Below are 15121 nucleotides of genomic sequence, written 5' to 3'. Positions count from 1 at the left end.
TCTTATTTTATTTAACTGGATCCAACAATTGCCGAAAGAGGAGTGATGATCTTCCTGGTAAAGATGGACCGTCTGAGAGGCTAGGTCACTTGCTCAAGGTCACACAGAGAGACTGGCTGATTTGTGATCTGACAGTTCAGTCTGGGACAGGCCATCTCCTGAGCCCTTGTTTGTTCCAATGAAAGAATCCTCCCACATTCTCCCAAGCTGAGCCCAGGCCCTTGCAGGATTGGGTGGAAGTCCAGAGTGCAGAGCTCTGACTTGTCCACAGTTGTATTCTCAGAGCCCAGCACTCAGTAAATATTTGAACATCTCCAGGTTTCTCCTCAACAACCCTTTCGTCACAGGTCTTCCTTCCTTCAAGGCCAATAATCCACTTACATTCTTCATCTCTCCAGTCTAGAGAGGCCAAGGCTCATAGAAGTAACCTTGGCTAGTGAGTGGCAGAGCCACTTAAAGGTGCTGCTAGATTCCAGGTCTGCTGATTGCTGCCTGCTTCTGTGTGATTTTTATGCAAGTCTGAACCTGGCATTCAAAGCACTTCTTCAGAGTCAGTTCCCAGCTTCATACTTGATCCTCAGATCTTGAAGATGAGATGGTAACAACGCATGGGGATGAAGAACCCAGACTTTGAAGCAGATAGCCCTGCTTTCAAACCCAGACCTGGTCACTTTACTAGCTGTGTGAGCCCAGGCAAGTTTTATAAACGCTCTGAACTTGGGTTTTCTTGTCCCTTAACACTCACGTCATAAGACTGCGGGGAAATCTCATGAACTAATGCATGTAAAGCTCTCACCACAGAGCATGGTTTATAAGGAACCCAAGATACGGCAGCTGTGGTTACGTCTCTGACCTTATCTCCAGTGCACAGATCCCTTTACTCCAGTCTACACATTTCACTGGATTTGCATGGCTCAGTTTACCTTTAAAAATTTTATTATTATTGTGTTATGTTATTTGAATGAAAATAGACTTTACTGCCCAGGGATTAAAACCATTTGAACATGTCTTTTTCTATATAACTTATTGTGAGGTGATCAGTGTTCACTAAAATATTAATTTTCATCAATGGCTTCAATTCATGTCTTCTTGACCAATTCTTTTTTTCCTTCTCATATATTGTATGACACATCTTTCAGGCAATGAAGAATTTTTTAAACACCACAGCTAAGGACTTGAGCATTCATCTGCAAGTACTTATATGCTTATTATTAATACATGCATTTATGTTCTTCGTGGGTTTTTTCCACAGCCATCCTCTACCACAAGTTTTTGGAAAACATTTATCATGACAACCTTCACTCACCTTCAACTCATAGGCTCTGTTTCACCTTGAAAAGTCTGGTAACTGGCCTCCAGGTGCTGCTGCCCTGCCCACACAGCTGATGGTGCCCCTGGCGACTTCTTTCCTCAGCAACCACATGGGGAAAAGTTTCATGCCCTAATTTAAATATCACGTCCTCCAGGAAGTCTTCCCTGCCTGCCTCCCCTCTCCTAGTCAGAGTGCTTCTCGCCCTTTTCTGGACCCTTTGTGTGTTCTGCCTCCACAAACAAGGCTTTGTTTCCATGCTTTGTTTATCTGTTAGGCTCTAAGCTTCCTCAAGGGACCAGGTGGTATCCCTCTCTGAATGTCCCTCAGCATCTAGAGCCTGGCTTGGCATGTAGAAGATGGATAATAAATATTGATTAAATGATTCACTCATCTTCCCAGCAAAGACTGGCAGAAGTTAATGAGATCTGAAATCAGAGGCTCGGCAAGCCCAGCTTCAAGTCCCACTCTCCAGCCTCCCAGCTGAGAACCCTCAGAGAGGCTGCGGCTCCACCTCTCCACGACAGTTTCCTCAACCATCAAATACTGATAATGCTTCCAGTTGGCTGGTGTCACTAGACTCCAGGGATATTATTGGCTAATGATGGTGTTGACGATTGCTAATATTTATGGAACCTACTGTGTGCTGGGCTCCAAGCACTTGGGCCTCTCTTCTGATCCTCGTGACACCCCTCTGAGACAGGCACTGTTATTATCCCCATTTTACAGATGAGAGAACCTGGAAGGAATTGTGGAAGAGCAGGTTTGGGGAAGGAACAGGGCCCCAGGGCCAGGAAGGGAAATGGGGGTGGTAGGGTGGGGCTGGGATGAAAGAAGGGAGCCAGCAAGGGGGCCATGAGCCAGCTTTCTGCGGCTGAGTTTCGGGCAGCTGGGGCTGCCTTTAGAGTTTCACTGCCTGGGAACTAATTCCTGCCAGAAGTGTGGGATGCCAATCTGCAGTCTGTTGCCCTGAACTTGAATTCCTGCCCCTTCTGCTCCTAGTGCAGGGCTCTTAGTCAGGCTGTTGGATCTCTCCGAGCCTCAATTTATTCATCCTCGAAATGGGTATGGCAAAAGTGACCTTTCCATTCAAGATTCAATGAGGTGTTGGATATAAGGGGTGCACAGCAGGTATTTAATATATTTTCACTGAGCTTTGTGTGAGTGAACCGGAGAGACCTTCACAAGGAACTAAACTAAAATACTTGCAGTTTTCCATTCACGCCCTATACTCTCCTGTTTCCCAGCCTTGACTTCCATGGCTCCATATCCACAAGGCCCCTCCTGCCTGCCATCCCCACGTGACAGATCTGACCCATCCTTCAGGGCCCAGTTCAGACGGTGGAGTGGCATGAACAGAGTCTGAATAAAACTTCCACCGACCCGTGCTGTGCTTTCATCTTCATGCCCTCTCCCTGAGCGTGCCAGGCACATAGTAGGCCAGCAGTAAGTGACGATGGTGTTAAGGGTTCACGTCTCCTGAACACCTCCTCAGTGTAAAGCACCAACCAGGCACTTTATATACATGATTATTTTTTAAAATTTATTTAGTTTTGACTGTGCTGGGAGTTGGTGATGGACAAGGAGGCCTGGCGTGCTGCAGTCCATGGGGTCGCAGAGTCGGATACGACTGAGCGACTGAACTGAACTGAACTCTGCTGGGTCTTCATTGCTATGTGTGGGCTTTCTCTAGTTGCGGGGAGCAGGGGTTACTCTTAGGTGCGATGCTTAGTCTTCTAGTGGTTTCTCTTGTAGAGGAGCACCCGCTCTAGGCACTCAGGCTTCAGTAGTTGCAGCTCATGGCCTCTAGAGGGCGGGCTCAGTAGTTGTGGTGCATGGGCGTAGTTGCCCTGCAGCTTGTGGGATCTTCCTAGACCAGAGACTGAACCTGTGTCTCCTGCATTGGCAGGTGGATTCTTAGCCACTGAACCACCAGGGAAGTCCTACATGCATTATTACATTGAAACTTCCCAACTACCCTATAACATTGTACAATAAGGGCATGTGTGCATGCATGCTGAGTCGCTTTGGTCATGTCTGACTCTGCAATGGACTGTACTCTGCCAGGCTCTTTTGTCCATGGATTCTCCAGGCAAGAATACTAGAGTGGGTTGCCATGCCCCCCTCCAGGGTATCTTCCTGACCCAGGGACTGACAGAGCTTCAAATATATAAGGAAATTGAGCTAGGGCTGGTTAAAGAGGAAAGTGAAAGTGTTATTTGCTCAGTCATGTCCAACTCTGTGATCCCATGGACTATAGCCCACCAGGCTCCTCTGGGCATGGAATTCTCTAGGCAAGAATACTGGAGTGGGTTGCCATTCCCTTCTCCAGGGGATCTTCCTGACAGAGGGATTGAACCCAGGTCTCCGGCATTGCAGGCAGATTCTTTACTATCTGAGCCACAAGGGAAGCCCAGTGGTTAAAGGGGAAACCAGGATCTGAACTCAGATCTCTGTCTCCCAAGACACTGAGCTATTATTTTGAATGAAGAACTCAATGCTAGAACCAACCCCATTGAAGGAGGGTATGTTCTGCCAGTGAACCCAGGGTTCCAGCCCTGCACACATTGCTGTGGATGGGAAGAGTGTGCCCACAACTATCAATTACTTTATAATTATGGATGTTTAGCCCCATTTTCCAGATGAGGAAGCTGAGTCCCAGGGGATGTTAAGAGAGGCTACACAGCTGGTAAGGGAGGCAGCCCTGTTCTTGAAAGAACCAAAAGCCCTGGAAAAGTCCCCCAAACAAAGCAAATTTTCATTTCAGCTGTTGTACCTCATCCCTGGTGAATTTTCTTATGAAAAATGCCTCTGATTCCCTCTTCTCAAAGCCCTACTTATCAAAATATAATATGCTTGATAGAAACTTCCCAAAGGCACAGACCTCCTGTTTTGGGGCTCCCAGTGTGTTCAGTTCAGTTCAGTCTCTCAGTCGTGTCCGACTCTTTGCGACCCCATGAACTGCAGCGCGCCAGGCCTCCCTGTCCATTACCAACTCCCAGAGTCCACCCAAACCCACGTCCATCGAGTCAGTGATGCCATCCAACCATCTCATCCTCTGTCCCCTTCTCCTCCTGCCCTCAATCTTTCCCAGCATCAGGGTCTTTTCCAATGAGTCGACTCTTCTCATCAGGGGGCCAAAGTATTGGAGTTTCAGCTTCAACATCAGTCCCTCCAATGAACACCCAGGACTGATCTCCTTTAGGATGCACTGGTTGGATCTCCTTGAAGTCCAAGGGACTCTCAAGAGTCTTCTCTAACACCACAGTTCAAAAGCATCAATTCTTCGGCGCTCAGCCTTCTTTATAGTCCAACTCTCACATCCATACATGACCATTGGAAAAACCATAGCCTTGACTAGACGGACCTTTGTTGGCAAAGTAATGTCTCTGCTTTTTAATATACTGTCTAGGTTGGTCATAACTTTCCTTCCAAGGAGTAAGCGTCTCTTAATGCATGGAGCCTAGAAAAATAAAGTCAGCCACTGTGTCCACTGTTTCCCCATCTATTTGCCATGAAGTGATGGGATCAGATGCCATGATCTTAGTTTTCTGAATGTTGAACTTTAAGCCAGTGTATTATCTGTTCACAAAAATCCACAATCAGACGGAAGCCAAGTTGGAGCTGTGCAAAGGAAGGCAGGAGCCTCTGCTCTGCTATATTTGCACTTTTCGGTACAGCCTTTTTCAACTATTCTAAAATAAGCACATATTCCTAAGCCAGTAAAGAATCTGCCTGCAGTGTAGGAGACCCCGGTGTGATCCCCAGATTGGGAAGATCCCCTGGAGAAGGGAACAGCTACCCACTCCAGTTTTCTGGCCTGGAGAATTCCATGGACTGTGTAGTACATGGGGTCACAAAGAGTTGGACACGACTGAGCAACTCACACTTTCACACTTTGGTAGCTGGAGGGAAAACGTTATTAAAAAAAAAAAAAAGCGGGGCGGGGGGGGGCTTTCCTGGTGATTCAGAGGTAAAGAATCTGCCTGCCAAGGAGACAAGGGTTCGATCCCTAGGTGGAGAAAATCCCCTAGAGAAAGAAATGGCAACCACTCCAGTATTCTTGCCTGAGAAATTCCAAGGAAGGAAGAGTCTGGTGAGCTACAGTCCATGGGGTTGCAAAAGAGTTGGACATGACTTAATGACTAAAAAATAAGTCATTTTTTTTTTAAAGAAAAGCAATAAGTTGCTGCTTCAGGGAAGCAGAGAAGTCCTATTGATAATGATAGTTTCACTGGAAAATTGTTGGAATGTGAGGTTCAGGGGTTCTCTGGACTGGCACATAGTAAATACTATATGAGTATTTGTCAAGTAAATAAAACTCTGGGCCCTGAGATTCTGTAAGCTGTGGCCTCTTGGACATATCATGCCACTGCTCTGGGCCTCAGTTTCTTAACCTGAGAAATGGGACAAATCATGGATTCCTCATATAGTTACTATGATAGTTGAAGAAAATCCAGGATGGTACATGAATGTGTGTGTGTGTGTGTGTGTGTGTGTGTGTGTTGGGCATAATATTACCAAAGTGAATTGAGAAGATAAAAGATTTGAATGAACAGTTCTCCAGAGAAGACATATAGAGGCCAGTAAGCATATGAAATGGTGCCCAGTATCATTAATCATTAAGGAAATGAAAATCCAAACTGCAAGACACACCCTCTAGAATGGCTGTAATCAAAAAGAATGTTAATGACAAGGTTTGGCCAGGATATGAAGAAATTAAAACCCTCATATATTGCTGGTGGGAATGTAAACTGGCGTAGCCATGTTGGAAAACAGTTTGGCAGTTCCTCAAAAAGTTATACACAGCTAGAATCATTGTTGTTCAGTTGCTAAGCTGGGTCTGACTCTACGGTCCCATGGACTGCAGCACGCCAGGCTTCCCAGTCCTTCACTATCTCCAGGAGTTTTCTCACATTGATGTCCGTTGAGTCCGTGATGCCATCCAACCATCTCATCCTCTACCACCCCTTGCTTTTGCCTTCAATCTTTCCCAGCATCGGGGTCTTTTCCAATGAGTTCAGGTAGCCAAAGTGTTGGAGCTTCAGCTTCAGTATCAGTCCTTCCAATGAATATTCAGGATAGAGTTATGATATGACGCAAGGACTCCACTCCTAGATATATACCCACGTTGATACAAAAACATATACATGGATGTTCACAGCGGCAGTATTCATAATGAGCAAAACATGGAGACAACCCAAATGTCCATCAGCTGATGAATGGACACACAAATGTATATCCATCCAAGGAATATCATTCAGCCAAAAAGAAATGAAGTACTGACATCTGCTACCACGTGCATGAGTCTTGAAAAATTATGCTAAGTGAAAGAAACCAGACACAAAGGGTTACATACTACATTATTATATTTAGGTAAAATGTCTAGAATAGGCAAATCTATAGGGACAAAAACCATTCCAACAGAAGGATGTCAGTGCCACGCTTCTCCAGTGGAGACAGGCCATAAGAGGATGCTGTTCGTGATCCCCACACATGGGTAGGGCTTCCCAGGTGGCTCGGACGGTAAAAAGAATCTACCTGCAATGCAGGAGACCCAGGTGTGATCCCTAGATTGGGAAGATCCCCTGGAGAAGGGAACAGCAACCCTTTCCAGTATTCTTGCCTGGAGAATTCCATGGACAGTCCACTGGGTCGCGAAGAGTCAGACACAACTGAGCGACTAACACTTTCACCTTTTTCACAGGGACAGAAAGTCGATCAGTGTTGCCAGGGGTGGGTTGGTTTCATCGTACAGATGAGGAAATTGAGGCTCAGAGAAACTGAGTTCCGCTATGCCCACCTATCTGGTGACTTTGGACTGGTGGCTTCACCTCTCAGAGCCTTAGTTTTCTCAACTAAAAAATGGAGGTAATGATGGGCACCTGAGAGGGTGGTTGCCTACCTTCAAATTAGATCATGTCCTTTCTCTCTGGCCTTTTCAGGTGGAAGCTGGTGGGGTTAAAGGAGTAAGGCTGCCACCTAGAGGTGAACTCTGGTACCTGCCAGAAGCCTGCAAAGCTATATAATACCTATTAATCAATGAACCAACCCCCTACAGACTTGGGGAGGAGAAAAAGAATGTGAAAGATGCAGCCGGCTGGGAAGCCCAGGGCTACCAGATTGGCCAAATTCTTTCCAGATGTTTCCAGGCCCTGAAGATGTTTTTCACAGATGTTGGGTTTTGTGGTCTCATTGGAGGAGGGCAATCAGATTCAGGTCCTAGTAGAGGTGCCCAGAGGAGTTTGGGGAAACACAACCTACGAGTCCTGTGATTATCAGTTTATTCCCTCCTTTTCCCAAAGGAACTCTTTAAAACACACACCTGGTCTTGTCACTCTCTAGCTTATGATCTTGCAAATAGCTCCCCGGTATGGCCTGGCCAGCCCACCCCCTGCAAGTCCCTCAGATCTTCAGCCTCCTTCACACAACAACCTTAGGCTTTGATAAAACACCCTTCTCTTGACACTCCCTCTGACCTCCCTGCTCTCCCTGTTAGCCCACATTTCTGTTCTCTCTGCTTGGGCTTCTCTCCACCTCTCACACCAGGAAAAAAAAAAAAAAAAGGTCTGCTCTCAGACACAAGTTTCTCAGATACACAAGTCATAGAGAATGCTGTGTATATCCCCCATGCACAGATGATCTCAAACTACACTCAGTAAAATGGGTGTATTTTCCATCGACAGATGGGTGGTTAAAGGGGATGTGGTACCTGTATACAATGGAATATTCCTCAGTCTCTAAAAAGAATGAAATAATGCCACTTGCAGCAACCTGGCTGGACTTTTTGAGATTATCATACTAAGTGAAGTAAGTCAGACAGAGACAGACAAATATGACTTCACTTACGCAGAATCTTAAAAAATATATACAGATGAACTATTTACAAAACAAACACAGATTCATCAACTTAGAGAATGAATGTATGGTTATATTATAGTTGGGGAAGCGGTCTAACTGGGGGAGGGAGAGATTGGGAGTTTGGGACTGACATGTACACACTGGTATATAACACTTAAAATAGATAGCCAGGGACTTGCCTGGATCTCTGGCAGAGTCCAGTGGTTGAGGCTTTGTGATTCTACTGCAGGGAGCATGGGTTCGATCCCTGGCTTGGGAACCAAGATCCCACATGCTCTGCAGGGAAGCCAAAAAATAAAATTAAAAAAAAGATAAAAATAAATAACCCACAAGGACCTACTGTATAGCACAAGGATTACTCCTCAATATTCTATGATAACACAATTGGGAAAATACTTGGAAAAAGAATGGCTACACGTGTATGTGTAAGTGAAGCACTTTGTTATACACCTGAAACTAACACAACATTGTTAATCAACTATCCTCCAGTATAAAATTAATTTTTTTTTAAAAAATGTGTGTGTTTTAACCCTTCAGCTGAATAGAATTGAAACCTGGGACAGCAATATCAAAAATCCAGATCAACTATTAACATAAAAAATAAGACTCAGAACCAGTTTGAAATAAACAAGACATTCAGTCTTTGGAGTCTGAGTGGTATTGGCCACACTATGAGTGTGGGTGGTGATAGCTTAAAGCACCCATTTCTCAGATGCTGACTCTGGCCCCTGCTCCACACTTCCTGTAGGGGATCTCAGTCTGTCATCATTTCACATTGTGATTCTGTTCTGTCCCTCCCCCCAGATTTAAGTCACTCCTTGTCTTTATTGTCGCACCCCCATATTCAGCCCAGTGTTCATTGCAGAGTAGAAGCCCAAGAACTGCTGATTGAAATGAACTCAGTGGAAGATTTTTGGAATAGATGAGAGGCCACTCCCAGTCTCTTCCCAGAAAAGTCTTTGGCCACTGTCAGCGGCTCTGTGACTCTGCAAGCCAAAGAGACTTCAGGGACCAGAATCCTCAGGTATCTCCTCCTGGCTTGTTGACAGGGTAGCATCTCTCTGCCCATCCCTCTGCCCCCATGGTCAGCCCTCCCCAAAAAGGCAGATTAAAAAAAATGATGCTAATAGTAGCAAAGCAAGTACATTTATACCTCAAATCCACTTTAGTTACCATGATAGTCCTAAGAGGAAGCCACGATTAGCCCTACTGTATGGCTGAAAGAGGGGCTTCCCGGGTGGCTCAGTGGGTAAAAGAATCTGTCTGCTAATGCAGGAGACGCAGGAGGCGTGGGCCAATCCTTGGATCGGGACGATCCCCTGGGGGAGGGCATAGCAGTCCACTCTGTTATTCTTGCCTGGAGAATCCCATGGACAGAGGAGCCTTTTGGGGTCACAAAGAGTCGGACAGGACTGCAGTGACTGAATGCACATACATGCCCAGGTGAAGCTCCATGATACTCCTGAAGGCACACAGCTTAAGAAGTGTCCTGGCACAGGATTTTATTTATTATGCGCCAATCACTGTTCTGAAGGCTTATAAATCTTATTTTATATATCCTCGTAACATCACTATGAAGTATGTATTGTTATCACTCCCACTTTACAAATACGAATCAGACTCAGAGCTCAGGTACATTTCCCAAGATCATCAGGCTGGTGATGCCTGGTTTTGAGCCGGGGCAGTCTGGATTCACCCTCTCAACCACTCTGCTGTCTTTGCTTCCTTCTGCATACCATCTGAAAGCCTTGGCTTCAGGATGTGTAAGGAGGGTAAGAACACCCACGTCACAGAGTGGTTGTGAGGATTAGATCAAATGTACATGGGCATCTGGAACACACTAAATACCAAGGAAAAAGAGGTAACAAGTTTGGCTTAAGTCGAAACTGACAATTGCAGCAACTGGCCACCAGGGGGAAGTCATGCGCTGAAGACCTAATACCTTCCTGGGTCCTGGTTGACCACTGGATGGTTAAGAATTCTATTGGGACCTTTTCCCCGGGCCCCGACCCTGTGATCAGTGACATCTTGCCGAAGCAGAACCTGGTGGAACTAACCTTCCTGCAGATGAAATGAGGTATAGACCTTAAACATATCCAAGGCCCCTTTGCCAACACCAGTTCTGGGAGGATGTATGCTGGGGGGAGCCTAGCTGTGTCCCATTTGGGGGTGGCCGTGGTGGGGGACAGCGATTACCAGCAATGCCCGTTCTGCTGGAGGCTGGGCTCCTGGAGCCACAGCTGCAGGGTGGAGGGTGACAGGAGGGGCTTTGGAATTGTCTCCCTACGGGTTTCCATGGTTACAGATTGATGCAGGCAGCCCACTAGGCTGGGTCCTTTATCTGTATTGTCTCCTGGAGAAACAATGGGCTTTAGGGATTGGGGCGGGGGGCCACTCCATGCAGATCACTGCTGCAGGAAGGCCCTCCTGGGCCCTGCTCTGTGAATCCCTTGACCCTGGGGCTGCTGGGGCTGAGAGATCAGGGCGTAGGGGTCAGCTTTGGCAATCACTCCCTGCTTTAGGGTCCAACACACTGCTAGAGACTTGGGAGCGGCCATCTTCGGGGCCCTGAAACAACAAAGCGGCAGAAGTCTCGGGGTCCTGGGCAAAAAGCACACAGTTTAGAATTGGCCCTGATTATATCATGATTCCAACTCGGGAAATAACTTTTTACCTGCCTGAGTCTCAGTTTGCTCATCTGGAAAGTGGGGGGAGGAGCAGCGACTTCATAAAATTTCTGTGAGGCAGCATCAAGCACAAAGCCTGGTATCGAGAGGCTCAGAGGACTAAGTGCCGAGGGACTCGGAGCATGCCTCGGGTCGCAGGACTAGCTGTCACTCAGCCTGTGGCCTTAGCCAAGGCCCTTCCCCTCTCGGGGCCTCAGCTGCCCCATGTGTGGCTTGGGGACTTTGAAAGGTTTATAAAGGATGAGATGAGATGATAAGAAAATGCTTAGAAAAATAGAAGTCAAACCCTAACACACCACTCTGCCTTCCAGGACTTAAAGGCACTTGGAATATGCAACAGATGATCACAGGGGGCACGTGACATCCAGATGAGTTGAATCTGTGGTGCTATGGCAGAAAGGGGAGGTTTTTTTAGGAGGCTGGACATGGAGGGTCTCAGAATCAGGCAATTATTCCAGGAAGATCTGCCACCCTGATCAAAAAAAGAAACAAAAGCACAGAGAGGGAATTCCCTAGTGGTCCAGTGGTTAAGACTCTGCACATTCACTGCCAAGGCTGAGGGTTCGATCCCTGGTGGGAAAATTAAGACCTCCCCCCACGAGCCAAGGGGCACGGGCAAAAAAATAAAAATTAAAAAAAAAAAAGCACAGAGAAATGAAGGGACTCAGCTCTCTGCCACCCAGTTTAATTACCTTGTTCTGTCATCACCTTCCTCTCCAAGGAAAGGGTGTGTCTAGGTGGGGAGGAAAGGAAGAAGAAAGGGAAAGTTACCGTCATTTATGGGACACTTTTATAAGAGGTTAAGTTGATCATTAGCCCCATTTTATAGATAAGGAAACTAAACAATGCTATTAGTTATTCAACTGGAGTGGCCAAACAACATATGAGCCCCAAGAATAAAAATAATTTGTCTGCAGGATGGAAGACAGAACTTGCTCAAGAGAAAACTAAAACAATTCCCAGCAGAGGGAATCAAAACTTTTAAGTGTCTATCACTCATCCTTCCATTAAGATGCACTCAGCCCAGAGTCTTGCACAATACAAGTGTCCAGGAAATGAAAGTTCTTATCACCATAAATGCTACTATTAAATTTATTACTACACATTCAACACAGGAGATACAAAGGTAAATAAAACTCCCTCCTGTCTTTGAGGAATTCGGCCTACTGAAAGGGAAGGAGGGTGCAAAAAATAATCTCTTACACTTATTGGACTTGACAGTGTACAGAGCACTTTTACATACACCATCTCAACTGAATTCTCCAAACAACCTCATGAGGAAGGCATTTTTCCCATGTTAGGAATATGGAAACTGAGGCTCAGTGAGGCCCAATGACTTGCCCAGACATTGTAAAATATGAATAAATTAGGAAAGAAAATAATTTTAGGAGGAAAACCACCTTTATTGGATTAACAAATGTGTTTAAAAATCAATAAAGGGTATTAATTACATAAGGCACCCAGATCATAACCCTGTTTTATTAAAGAATATAAAAAGATAGCCCTTACTGAGTTAAAAAACCAACATGCTTTGAAAAGCTCCCATATATGGAGCAATGACAATGTGCCAGGCACTTCTCTAATCCTCACGATGACCTTGAAAGGTCCGCCCCCTTTCACAGGTGGGAGGTCAAAGCTCAGAGAGGTGAAGTGAGGTGCCCAGGGTTGCACAGCAACCTCAACCACGACTGAGACCTGGGCTCTGATACTCAGGTTAAGAGCGGGAGCCAGGGCTTCCTCCCAGGGCAGTTTTTTTTATTTTTGTATTAATTACTTTTGTTTATTTATTGGAATATAATGGCTTTACAATGTTGTGTTAATTTCTGCTGTACAACAAAGTGAATCAGTCATATGCATACATATATCCCCTGCTTCTTAAGCTTCCCTCCCACCCCACCTCCATCCCATCCACCTAGGTCATCACAGACCACCGAGCTGAGCTTCCTGTGCCTTATAGCAGCTTTCGTCCTGATTGACAGAAAGAGTCAAGACTTGGGCTTAGGGTGGAAAAAGCCTGGTGTTCCCCAGAAAGACAGCACTGAATTGATCTGCCGCCAGAGAAGGCTGTCATATCCTAGGTGGTCTGGCCCCACCTGACATCTTGGCTTTTTGTTTTATTATTGTTTTTAATTTTTATTGACTTGTAGTTGACCTACAATGTTTTGTTCATAACTGTTCTACAGCAAAGTGGTTCAGTTATACATATATACACATTCTTTTTTATATTCTTTTCTATTATGGTTTAACATGCGTGCGTGCTAAGTCACTTCAGTAGTGTCCAACTCTGTGACCCCATGTACTGCAGCCCACCAGGTTCCTCTGTCCATGCGATTCTCCAAGCAAGAATACTGGACTGGATTGCCATGCCCTTCTCCAGGGCCAGGTTAGTTTTGCCAAGGAATTCTCCTGCTGAGAGGTCACACAGTCACCCATCTCCCTTCACAGAGGACAGCGAGTTAGAGGGAGCATGCAGGCCGCTCTTCAATGCAAGAGGGCTTGTTTCAGCTCATCATGTGTGTGTGTGTTCATGCACACGTGTGCACACGCACAAGTGTGGCTATGTGTGAAGTTTGTTAGGCACTAGATCTCACAAAACCATATGATAAAAATCTGTACATCTTCTTGAAATGCCAATTTTTTAAAAATTGAGATATTAAGATTTTGTATAAAAACACAGATGGCTATAGAATGTATGAGAACACAAACTTCACAGACTGTGCTAAGATAATGAATGACAAGTAGCATTTGGGGGTTCCTATTATGTGCCAAGCATTAAACCGAGCATACTATGTGGTAACTGATTTAATCCTCACACCTGGGAATTCCCTGGCAGTTCAGGGATTAGGATTCAGTGCTTTCACTGCTGGGGGCCTGGGTTCGACCCCTGGTTGGGGAACTAAGATTCCACAAGCTTTATGGTATGTCCAAAAAAGAAAAGTTTAAAAAAAAAATTTCCCAACTGTCTGTAGTAGGGACTTTCATTATTCCCATTTTATAGGTGCAGACACTGAAGATGAAAGAACTTAAGTAGTTTGTCCAAGTTCACACCGTAAGTGGGGGACTGTGTTATCAGAAACCAAATACTGTTTGTTCAATTGGAAGTTTACAAAAAGATTCACAATGAGGGTGACGACAAAGACACAGGTGGCTGCTGCTCTACTTCATCTTGATAAAATGATAGGGACTGCCAGCTTCAAGCAGTCCATCTGTGCCAGGTACTCTGTTTTCTTAGTTCCTGAAACAACTCTATGAAAGAGGTACTACTGGGAGCTTTAGAGGAAAAACAGGCTGAGAGAGGTGGTGTCCTTTAGCTGATCACACGGCTAAGAAGTGGCAGAGACTGGTCTGTCTGATCACAAAGCTCCTGCTCCCCTGATTTCACTATGTTTGGCCTCCAGGTTCTCTGGCCTCTGAGTCACGTCCATCCTACCCCAGCCCCGACCCCTGTTCTCTTCTACGGAGGGATGCGCTCACCAGTGAGCTGGTTCTGTATCAGGCGGAGCCTGGGTTCAAAGTTCTGACTTTCCACAGTTGAAAACACCTTTGTCATGAAATGATTACAAATCCCAGTAATGAGAGAGTAGTAGCTGGGCAAAGGGAGAAGGCAATGACAACCCATTCCAGTATTCTTGCCTGGAAAATCCCATGGATGGAGGAGCCTGGTAGGCTGCAGTCCCTGGGGTCGCACAGAGCCAGACACAACTGAAGCGACTTAGCAGCAGCAGCAGCAGCTGGGCAAAGACTGGGAGCATGAAGATCTGGTTTTTAGTCCCTAGGTCTGTGAGGGGGTCTTTTCACATGACACTGGATGCGTCACTTACGCCCTCTGGGACTCAGCCTCTCCATCTGTGAAATAGGATTATTTCTAACTCCAGCTGTAACTTACTGAGTGCCTCCATGTGCCAGCGAGCCTCTGGGTGGGCTATCTTTAGTTCCTCACTAAATCCTCAGCAGGACTCTGAGGTGGCTCCAGGCTGGTTTTCTGAGGTTCAGAGAGGTTAAGGAGCTTGTTCATGGCGGCACAGCCTGGGAGTGGTGAGGCTGAATTGCAGGCCTGCTTTTTTAAGTCCTTGCACTCTTCCTCAAGGCACTGAGCATCCTGTTGACCACATACTCCTGCGTGTGTGTGTGAAAGGCCTCTGAAGAGCACGGCTACTGGACAGGCAGTGCTGAGATGCCGTGGATGGACTATGCCAATAATACGGCCACCTGGAAAGAGGAGGGAGGAATTATGTGAGGAGTCTGACAGCCATGCCCAACAAGC

This window comes from Bubalus kerabau, chromosome 3 (genome assembly GCF_029407905.1).
Source record: "Bubalus kerabau isolate K-KA32 ecotype Philippines breed swamp buffalo chromosome 3, PCC_UOA_SB_1v2, whole genome shotgun sequence".
NCBI lineage: Eukaryota > Metazoa > Chordata > Mammalia > Artiodactyla > Bovidae > Bubalus > Bubalus kerabau.
This window is presented reverse-complemented; position numbering follows the sequence as displayed.